Raw genomic sequence first — 12,216 nt, 5'->3', positions numbered from 1 at the left:
TTTAATTTTTAGCCTCTTTTTAAAAGAGCCTTATTGAGGTATAATTCACATATCATTTAACTGACCCATTTAAAGGCCACAGTTCAATGGCTTTTAGTATATCCACAGAGATGTGCATCCATCACCACAGTCAACTATACAATATTTTCATCACCACAAAGAGAACCCTTGTACCCTTTATCTGTTATCCCTTTCCACTCCTGCTCCTCATCTCCTTCAGCCCTAATCAGTTTTCTGTCTTCTTGGATTTGCCTACTCTGGACATTTTATGTAAATGAACTCACATCATATATGATCTTTGTCACTGGCTTTTTTCACATAACAAAGTTTTCATAGTTTACCCATGTTCTGGAATGTATGCATCAATACTTCCTGCCTTACTATAGCAGAATATTGTTCCATTGTATGGGTGGACCACCTTTGACTTATTCATTCATCTATTGATGGACACTTGGGTTGTTTCCACATTTTGGTGACTGTGGTTATTGCTGCTATGAATATTTATGTATGAGTTTTTGTTTGAAGACCTATTCTCAGCTCTTTGGGGGATATACCTAGGAGTGACATGCTACTGCTGCTGCTGCTAAGTCGCTTCAGTCATGTTGGACTCTGTGCGACCCCATAGACGGCAGCCCACCAGGCTCCTCCGTCCCTGGGATTCTCCAGGCAATAACACTAGAGTGGGTTGCCATTGCCTTCTCCAAGGAGCGACATGGCTGGGTCACAATTCTATGTCTCACTTTATGAGGAACCATCAAGCTATTTTCCACAGCGGCTATATTGTTTTATATTCCCGTAAGCAATGCATAATGGTTCCAGTTTCTCTATATCCTTGCCAACCACTTGTTATTTTCTGTTGGTGATGTTGTTTGGCAGTAGCCATTCTAGTGGATAAGTGACCTAATTTTTAATATCCTTTTAAGACTTTTAAAGAAAGCTTTATGCTTTTCTCTTTTGTGCTCCTATGCACTGGTTTATACCTTAAATTATGTGCCAGCACATCCTATAATCTCTTTCTCTGCCCTCATACCTTCTTCTTGAAACCAGGTTGGGCAGTCTTATTTCTTTTGTATTCCAAGGGTTCAGTTATGCTTGTGAATGAATGAATAAAGGAATGAAGGGAGTTGTGGGGACAAGAAGTACTGGGAACTAACATTTATTTACGATCACTGTCATTGTGCCAGGCATGGAGTAGAGCTAACCTATATTATCTCATTTAATTTTATAAGACTAATAAGAATTTTATGTTCTTCATTTTACAGAAGGAAAAATTAAACCAGAGGAACTATCTTGTCATTCAGCCATCAGACATAGAGCCTGGCTTCAAACTCAACTCTCATTCCAAAACGTGTGTTGATTTCAAGACAACATGTCACAATAGTAAAAAAGTAAGGGCCATTATCACTCTTATTACTACCACTGACTGCCTCCACTCATTGATGCTTCCTGTGCCATACACCATGATGGCTATTTTTGAGGTACTATCTAATTTAATCATTGTTAAGAATCTAGTGAGTCAAACATTATTATTGTTTCAGACAAATAATTACTGAAAAGTTAAGTAATTTGTCCAAGAACCAACAGCTAACAAGTGATGACCTCAAAGCCAGGTCTAAGTGCAAAGTGTTTGTACTTCTATCAAGGTAGGGAAATTGCAATGGAGATGTGAAAGTTTACCTGGTTATCTGACAGAATGAGAAGTCTATGAGGTAACTGGGCAACCAGAATTCCCAACACATTTTTCCAAGTAGTTTTGGTTTGCTTAATTGCCTCTAATCATGATTTTGGTGGTACAATATTTGGCTAAATCTATGTAAACAGAGAAAAGCATTCTGTGACCCTAAAAAGAATCTTCTGTTCACTGACTTTTTCGTATTAAATCATCTCACCTATAATATATGTAAAGTATAGTACATCTGATTAACAATTTTTAGACAGTAATGAATTGGCTACTCCTGATTCTAACAACTTGGTTATCCATGCATCCTTCCAATATTTATGCCACATGGCTGCGTTTTCTTTCACTGCATAAATTCTACCTTAAAGCTATATGAAATACTGGTAAGAATTCATGGTAAAGATAAACAAGGAACTTTATGAAAAGTACAGAAGATTTCTCTGATTTTAGAATATCTTTCCAGGGTTTATAGTAAGCTATTAAATACTGAAAATCCTCTTCATGGTCATGTTTTGGGGGCAGGTATAAGAAGATACATCAAGTGACTTTAAACTTCAAGTAATTTTAATCAATGTATTTTCTCATTCTCAATATTCTGTTTTGATGTTTCACCCACTTTTTGTGTGTCATGCTCCTCATTGCTCTTCCTGTCTTTTTCAAGATCTTTTTCTTTTTTTTTTTTTTCAGTTCAATAGAGGACTGTGTTACCATTTGGCATATGTCTCCCTTGTCAGTGACATCTTGAAAATTAAAAAAAATAATACCTCCCTTGCCTGCATCCACTCAGGTTGGCTGCCTGTAACTGCCCCATGCTTCAAAATAAGTCACCTTATTAAATTCTGCAAATTGTTCTGAACATTGTCTCTATAAATGTTTTGGAAGGGCTTTACTGTCAGGTCAGCTTTCTAAGGGCTAAAAATATGTCAAACCTGGCAGCCTTACCTCTATTTAAGAGCCAAAATACAAATAAGTGGATTACAAAGCGATCAATCAATACAGCATTGCAGGATGTTACGGTTGGCATTGACCTCGAAGTTCGGCACCCTCATTTTACAGATGAGTAAGCTCATCCGTAAACTCTGTAGGAGATGGGGTTTTGCCTTGACTCCGTTACAGCTGGCTGGGTCACCTTGGACGTGCTGCTGTGCCTCAGTTTACCCATGTGAATGAGAGATGGTTTCCCTTTCTTAGATAATTCCCAGGCATTTAACCACTTCAAGTTTCTAGGTGCCATGAGAAAGGTGATACAGTCAATACATTTCTAGTCAGAAGATTTTTAGCTTCTGACTTCACACAAAACATTCTCCTTATATTTTATGAGATCTTCTTATATATTCCGTAAAAGTTGGGCACACTCTCAATTCATAGTTATTGGCAAAAGCATAACTTTTATTCACTGTTGAAAGAGTAAACAAATGAAGATCTTTTTCCCATTCAGAGTGTTTCTTCACTTTTTTCCCTGCCTGGTTTGTTGTTGTATGGTTGCTTGGGGATATTAGGTTACTGACCTTTGTTTTTCTTTCTACGAGAAGCTTTCACTAAACTATTTGGGGGGGGAAGGAGTTGGTGATGGTCATGTTAGAAACAATGACTCTCACATGCAAGTAATTAAATAGATGTAAGGCAAGAAAAAGTGGCACCAAATTGAACTGATTAATTTTCCTCTCTGAAAACTTGTGGACCCTAATCTGAAGGTTTTCTGCCAGGGAGCACAGGTTTTCTGAGAATATTTTCTCCCTTTGGTTACATGGTGACATGGGTGACTTTAGTAGTCTTGCAAGGCCCGGGCAGACAAATTTGGGAAGCTTGGCAAACAATCTAATCCGATATTATGCACGCTTTTCTACTCAACTGTAAAAATCTATTTCCTTCACATATCACCTGCTATTCTTACAGCAAGTCTTTGGAATAGAGATCCTAAATGTGTCAAAAATATATAATGTGTTTGTGATCGAAATAAATAGAGACTGGGGTGATTTCACAAACTTGCTTTCGCATGTGCTGGCCAGCACATGCCGAATTCTCAAGTAGGTTATGTTAGCTTTCCCACTTTCAATGCCTTTATGGATGTGGTGTTTATATATCCTAGATTTTCCAGGGCAACCCTGGGTTGTAAATATTCTGTCCTGTTGTTCCCCTAAGTACAATCATAGTTGTCAAGCTATGTGTCATGAGTTTGGGTTTGGAAAATATGGACGCCGTATGTCCATCAGGGCCTGTTTTTTCTGGCCCAATGCCTTACTCTATTGCTGTACCACACTCTACCCCTAGCCCGCTTCCCATTCTCATCAAAGGCTTGTTTCTGTTACAGTCCACTTGCTCTCTCTGCCTAGTGTCTAGGGGGCAAGGTGAAGAGTAAACTAATCTATGCTAATGGGCAAGCCAGAGAAAATCAGGGTCAAGAGCATGCCCCCCTCTAGAGTATTCTTTCTCCTTCCAGGTAACATAAGTGGCACTCTGGAAATAGTGCCTTGGTTTTGCTCATCTGTAAGACAAAGTCCTTCTATGGTTGGTTTGGGAGTGCAACTTCCTTGGAAAAGGCGGGAGCCTCCTATTTCACTGCAAGGATGGCCCCCTACCCCGTCTATATCTGAGGTCAGCTTTGCATACATGTCCCAGATATGATTAGATCCCTGTAACAGAAGGAGAGGGATAAAAGGCCAGGGTGCCAGCTTCACTTCTCTGCCCACAATTGTTTCTTCCGGTATGTGTACATGACTCAAATCCTCTCTTTTACAAACTTGGAAAGCAAAATTGTTTTATGATAATATTTGCTGAGACAGCAAGGCAAATCTATGCCTCTCCATTGTTAAACCCCAGTCCCCACCCAACCCTGACATTAGAAAAAGTTGTGTGTGTGTGTGTGTCTGTTTCCCTTTAATGAGGAGGCAAAGTTTAATGTTTATAGAAAGATGTTTAGGATTATTTGAAATATTTTGTAGATTTCATGTTCATTGCCTGGCATTTTCCTTTCATCCTAACCTTGTTATTTCTGTTTATTTTATGTGATTTTATTATGTAAACATAAAGATATCCACTAACTGTCCAAACAACTTGCTTTTAAAATCTCTGCTTATCCACTTTTATTTGTATCACATTTTTTTCACCTTGTCTTGGTTCGATACTTAACTGGGATAAATTTCATCAAATCTCCTCTAACTCTTTAACAAATAAGTCCTCATTCCTCTCTGTTAAGCCATTTACCTTTCAGAAATTCAGTCAGCATTTTGGGGGCAGTTTGTGTTATCTTAAAAAGCAGCATCAGTACCTTGACTATTCAGTGCTGGGAGCATTTGCTGCACCAGATGCTTTCAGTATCATCCATTATTTTTAATCATATACATGGTTAAGCCTTAAGATCAGTGTCTTCAGTTTGTGGACTATTTAGGAAACTAGAAGAGCAAGCGAGTACATTATGTCTTTAGAAACAGGATACGTGTCATTATTAACCTAATCAATAACTGAGTAATTAAGCTGCCTTATTATCAAATCCAGGCTTTCCTTACGGTCTATTATCAGTTTATTTGCGATCTTTTATGTCTGTGCGTGAACACTCAGTTGTCTACATTCAGCTAATTTAGTAGTCACCTGTTCTCTCTCTAGCTGAAATCTGTTGGTTTGGTGTCTGACTCTTGTGACCTCGGGGGCTGTAACCCACCTGGCTTCTCTGTCCATGGGATTTTCCAGGCAAGAATACTGGAGTGGGTTGACATTTCCTTCTCCAGGGGATCTTCTTGACCCAGGGATTGAACCCCGGTCTTCTGCATTGCAGGCAGATGCTTTACCATCTGCATCAGCAGGGAAGCCCTAATAATTGTATTTAACCAAGATCTTCGTATGTATCAGTTATGCTAACTTCTGAAATCTTAACAAATCTGAAAGATTGGTATTATCATTCCCACTTTACAGAGGGGAACATAAATTTATAGTGAGTAAATCACATTTTTTCAGTCTCACAGCCAGTGAGAATAAGGCTTAAATTCAAACCAACATCTGTCTGACTTAAAAACCCCCATTTCTAACCACTGTGCTTTAGTACTTCCTGTTAACGATGGATAAAGGTGTCTGTTACGTAAGTCAACATGGCCATTGACTTCCTTCTTTTATACTGAAATATCCATATATGAAATCATTTAATATTAGCCCTGTCTGATTTTCTTTTTTGATCTGAAAAATGCCAAAAGCATATCATATATTCATACAGTCATATAAAATAAGAATTGAAAAAACTTCCCCATCTCTCCAAAATCTTGCACTCCTTAGTGAGTATATTTTTAATGTTCTCCTAGGCTTATTTAGACGTGACACTATAGACATTTCCTTTTTAAATTTTAAAAGTCTTATCTTGAGTTTTATTACCCAAAACACTACATATTATCATTTTCTGCTTGGATAGGGAACATATAAAAATTTATTCCTCTGAAAAATGCTGTAAAGGGTCGTCTTTTTTTTTTTTTTTTAATAAGGATTTGAGAGTCAAAGTCTGTATACTGTGAATCGGGCAAGCAAATAGTTTTAAAATATTGACTTTCCTCTTTTCTCCTGATGTTTGCCCATTGTTAGACAGTGGGGTGAGAGATTTAGTCAAATACTTAATTACTTCATATCATTTTTTCTCTAAGTGAAGAATTGGAGATTCTTACAGATCGTTTCCTCTCTTAGATCAGAAACTTCTTTTAAAAACAGATGTTTAGGATTGATTCTTTCACATTTCCATCCTTTACTTAAAATAGGGCTTCCCTGGCAGTCCAGTGGTTATAAGACTTCAAATTCCAATGCAGGGGATGTAGGGTCAATCTCTGGTAGAGGAGCTAAGATCCCACATGTCTTGTGGCAAAAAAAACAACAAAAAAAAAACAAAAAACACCCAAAACATAAAACAGAAGCAATATTGTAATAAAAATTCAATAAAGATTTTTACAAAATGGTCCGCATCAAAAAGACTTCACTGGTGGCTCAGACGGTAAAGCATCTGCCTACAATGCCAGAGACCCAGATTCAGTCCCTGGGTTTGGAAGATCTTCTGGAGAAGGAAATGGCAATCCATTCCAGTATTCTTGCCTGGAAAATCCCATGGACGGAAGAACCTGGTAGGCTACAGTCCATGGGGTCACAAAAAGTTGGACACGACTGGGCGACTTCACTTTCACTTTCCACATCAAAAAAATCTTAAAAAAAAAAAATGGGGGCATTGTCATAATGAATGAGTCTAGGAGGCAAGGATGAAAGGATGCCTTTCCTTTAGGAAAGGCAGTCACTGCTGCAGATGGTCAAGCAGCACTTCTTTGGCTCCTTTGAAATCTTCAGAGTTGGTCTTGGGTAAAACTGGGTAGAAGGCAGAGCTTGCCTGCATTTTTTTTCTTAGCTAGGGCATTCTCCTTTCTGCCTTTGGGCTCCAACTAAAGGCTGTGAATCTATTACATTTCCAGTTACAGGCCAGGGAGTTTGTTTTCATGTGTTTCTCTCTGCTGGACTGTAAACTATGCAAGTCTTGTGTTTGTAACCCAGTGCCTAGTTAGTGCTGAACCAGTGGATGTTAAATAAAGATAAACCCATATATCAGTGATTGGATAATGATAGTGATTGCTGTTTGGAGCCCATAGAATAAACCGCAGAGTTTTCCCTGGTGGTTCAGATGGTAAAGAATCTTCCTGCAATGCCGGAGACTCAGGTTCGATCCCTGGGTCGGGAAGATACCCTGGAGGAGAAAATGGCAACCCACTTCAGTATTCTTGTCTGGGAAATCCCATGGTGAGAGGAGCCTGGGAGGCTACAGTCCATGGGTTACAAACAGTTGAATATAACTGAGCAACTAGCAGTTTCAGAATAAACCTTAGAGATTTTCAGTAAGGCACCAACATTTTGTGAGAAGCAGAGTGTACCACTAGATAGAACACAGGTCTGGAGTCATCGCTCTCCCAAGTCCTCCACTTACTAAAAGAATAATCTTTAATGAATTCTGAGGTTTTTGGTCTCAGCTGTCCCATCTGTAACATGGGTATAATATCACTCATGACCTGTGTCACTTCAAGATTCAATGATAAAATGATGCAACCTGCCTGACCCTGGTCTTCAGACTATATTGACTTATCTGTTTATATACTTATTTCAGTTTAAAAAAATGTTTACTGATTGTAAAGTACCCATAAGGTAAAATCAACTATCTAAAGTGTGACTTACAAGTATACAGTTCAGTAGTGTTAAGGACATTCACATTGTTATGCAACCCACCTACGAACTCTTCTCTTCTTGCAAAACTGAAACTATCTAGTTTCATTAAACTACATTTAACTACAACTTCCCATTCTCCCCTACCCCCTCCCCTGGGAACCACCATTCTACTTTCTGTCTTTATTAATTTGAATAGTCAAGGCACCTCATATACGTGGGATCTTACAGTGTTAGTCTGTTTGTGACTGGCCTATGTCATTTGGAATAAATTCTTCAAGGTTCATCCATTTTGCAGTAGGTCAGAATCTCCTGTGTTTTTAAGGCTGACTAATATTCCATTGTAAGTATATACAGACCACGTTTTGTTTAGCTTTCATTCATCCATGGACACTTGGTTTTTATGTGGACACCATTTGGCTATTATGAATAATGGTGCTATAAGCTTGGGTGTAGAAATATCTCTTTAAGACCCCGCTTTCAATTCTTTTGGGTATACACCCAGAAGTGAAATTGCTGGATCACATGGTAATTCTATTTTTAATGTTTTGAGGAACTGACATGCTGTTTTCCATAGTGACTGCACCATTTAAAATACATTCCCGCTAGTGGTACACAAGTGTTCCCATTTCTCCACATCCTCTTCAGTGCTTGCTATTTCTCTCTCTCTCTCTCTCTCTCTTTTTTTTCTTTTTGATAACTATCTATCCTAAGGGGGCTGAAGTGCTATCCCATTGTGGTTTCGATGGGGCCGCAAAGAGTTGGACAAGACTGAGCGACTGAACTGAACTGAACGTTATTTATGTTGAGTGTGTTTTTACGTGCTTTTTGGTGATTTGTATTTCTCCTTTCGTGAGATGTCAATTCAAGTGTTTTGCAGACCATGTAGAATTTAATTGATAGCAATAATAATATAACTGCTACTAACACCCATTCATTTGATAATTTTTTATTTGACTTCATCTGTGCCAGAGCTCACTCTAGGCAATAGAGATACAGCACAGGGAAAAATCGACAAAAATTCATCCTCTCAAGGAGCTGACATTCAAAATAAATGAGTAAAAAATAGAATGTATTAGGGCTTCCTGGTGGCTCAGACAGTAAGAATCTGCCTGCAATATGGGAGACCAAGGCTCCATCACTGGGTCGGGAAGATTCCCTGGAGAAGGGAATGGCAACCCACTCCAGTATTCTTGCCTGGAGAATCCCATCCCTGGTGGGCTACAGTCCGTGGGGTTGCAAAGAGTTGGACACAACTGAGCATCTAACACACACACACACACACACACACACACACACACACACAGCCACAATGGAAAAACTGAAATGGGGAAGGAATTAAGTTAGGAATTGGGAATGGAATGACATCTTAAATAAGGTAACCAAGAAAAGCTTCCCTGAGAAAGTGCATACAGTTCTGAAGAAAGTGAGGGAATGAGTGACAGCAGTATCCCAGGAAAGAACTTTCTAGACAGGAAATAGCCAGAACAAGTTCCCAAGGCAGAAGTGAGCCTGGTGTCAGTCAGTGTCAGTGCCACTGGGCTGGAGCCGGGGAAAGGGAGGGTAATAGGAAAGGAGGGCTGAGGTAGGTGTGTGTATATATGCATACTTGAGCAGGTAAATCCTTGTAAGATCTGCCAGATAAAATATAGATTCCCCATTAAGTTTTAATTTCAGTTAAACAAATACTTTTTTAAAAGTACGAGTGTGTCCCAAGTATTATATGAAACACACTTGTACTAAATGTTGTTCATTTAACTGGGCCTTTATATTTTTATTTGCTAGATCTGACAATGCTCCTTGTAGGCTATTATAATGACAAGCTTTTACTCAGGGTTAGATGAGGGAGTCACACCATCTGATTTAGCTTTAACAAGGTCACTTGCTGTTGTGTGGAGAATATACCCCAGGGAAGCAATAAGAGAAGCGGCCAGACTAGAGAGGAGGATGCAGCATTAATCTATGCAAGAGACGATAGTAGCTTGGACCAGAGTAGTAGCAGTAGAAGTGGTGAGGGGGGTCAGATTTTGAAGGTCATTATCAATTTTATGTATATGCTTCTTCTAGGAATTTTAAAAGAGGATATCCAAAGCAAACAATGTTAATATAAAGGAATGACCATTCATCCAAAATGATATTTATTATTTATACTGTACTAGTACTGACACTGTACTATTATGGTACTATACTGACACTGTACATTGCACTAAGTGAAAAACCCAGTCTCGCTACTTAAGGAATTTGTAGTGTAACTGGCAGAGTTCTAATTCTGTGTTGTCTGGGTAGGAGAAATACTTGAGGCAAACATGCTTGTACCCTAGAGCTCTTATCAAGTAAATGGCATCTGTTATTTTATAAGAAGGGTGTTTATCCTTTATAAGAAGGGTGACATCCAGGCAGTTTATCCACAAAATGGGGATACTTTTTTTTTTTTGCTGTGTCATGTGACATGTGGCATCTTAGTTCTTTGATCGGTGATCAAACCACTGCCCCCTGAAGTGGAAGCTTGGAGCCTTAGCCACTGGACCACCAGGGAAGTCCCTAAAATGGGACACTTTTGTGACTGAAAATGTGTTACTAATAATTACTCCAGGTAAAGAGCTGCAAATCAATACTGATCCAGGCAAATTCAGGTCAAAGATCTTTGTTTCTGAGGTCCACTCCAATAGTGGTTTTGAATACAGATGGTGAGAAAGGAGCATAACACTTCACCTACTTTTAAACTTTTAAGTGAATTCCCATGGTTTACCTATCAACCATGAGAAATAAAACCTTTATTATCTAAAAAATTAGGAATAACATGCTGGCAAAATATAGGAATTGTAGCCTCAGAGCAAGACATTTGTATGTTTATTAGTTGGTTTGCCATAGATAATCTGGATGTGAGTTATAGTTGTTCTTATAACAAATATTCTTTTCACTGCTTCCCTGTGCAGGCAAAAAGCATGGTTAAGTGCAATTTGACCTGACTTATAAAGAGTGTAGAGAAAGCTCCCTATGACTTCCTTTCTTTGGATGGTACTATTTTGATTCATCCTGTCTAGCTTGTTGAAAAGTGCTTGTTATTCTTACTAAGTGACTTAAGGGTTTTTAGACATCACACTTATCCTTAGACCAATAAAGCAGAAGCATGTGAAGAATTCATAGCTTTATTGCAAGTTTTACATGCTGGAAGTGAGGTATATATATCCTACCTTATGGAAGGAGTCTATTTTCTGCTACTGAATCAAGCCTGGGGGCTTTTTGGTCATTGCAGTGAAAGTACTCAAGAGTAAATGCAGATGCATTTTAGTGCCCTATAATGTGATTTTAAAAATTGTTCAAACAATCAATATACTGTTGTCATCACATCTCTTCCGATTTTCCAGTTTAAATTTGATACCATTGTTCTTATTAACAATTAAAAAAAGTTTTGGCCCTCAAGTTTCCATTATAAGGGATGCATTCTTGAAGTTATGGTTACATTAAAATTCTTACTACAAGTAAAGCCAGCTAAAAATGTTTACCAACTTGAATTGAGCTCATCATGTTTTGTTTGTTGAATAGTGTTTTGTGATTTTACCAACATAAGAATGAGTCTCCAAACTATTTTTAAAAGTAGAGCTTTTACTCTAAAGAAGTGCTTGCCTCATTTTCTTCGTGCTACTCCAAACAAGATGTTGTTTATTACTTTGAAACACTATATGTAAACCCCAGGAATATGTTAAATATGATTGAAGTCTTGGCTGTCTTTAACAAATTGAAGTTTCCAGAAATTTAGCTGTGTTTAAAAACCAAAGCCATGTTTTCAGGAAAGATTTCTATTTCCAAATATGTGGTTGCCCAAACCTTTTATATTTTCATGTCAAATTCAGCTGCCAAATAACACACACTGTACCTTAGCTATAATAGAAAAACACACATAGACTTCAGATTTTAAAAAGCACTACAAGAACAACTATGATCATATTTCTTGAACGTATGCTATTCATATGCATATAAGTGTGTGTTTTAGAGTAGGCTCTGTAAGACACCGGTCACTTATACTGGTATAAATTGACATGCACAGCACAAGATTGGCAGTGTGGAACAGCCGATCTGGGAAAATACAGGAATTCCTAGCCAGACCAAAATATGAGGTCAAGGAAGTCACTTTTATAATAATAGTGGTTATCCGTTTAATGTGTGATCTGGCAGTGATATGATGTTGACCGTAGGCAATTATGCATATTTCTAAACCAGTTGTGATCAAGCCCAGAGTAAGAGAAATCCCTTAGCTTGTGATAAAAGGGTATTTATTGCCCTTCTATTTCCTTCATCTGCTTTACTTATCATTTATAGAAGACAAATTAATAGTGAAAACCAATTTCATTTTGTGTTTTATTCTGTAT

This window comes from Capricornis sumatraensis, chromosome 3, assembly GCF_032405125.1.
Source record: "Capricornis sumatraensis isolate serow.1 chromosome 3, serow.2, whole genome shotgun sequence".
In the NCBI taxonomy this organism is placed as follows: Eukaryota; Metazoa; Chordata; class Mammalia; order Artiodactyla; family Bovidae; genus Capricornis; species Capricornis sumatraensis.
This window is presented reverse-complemented; position numbering follows the sequence as displayed.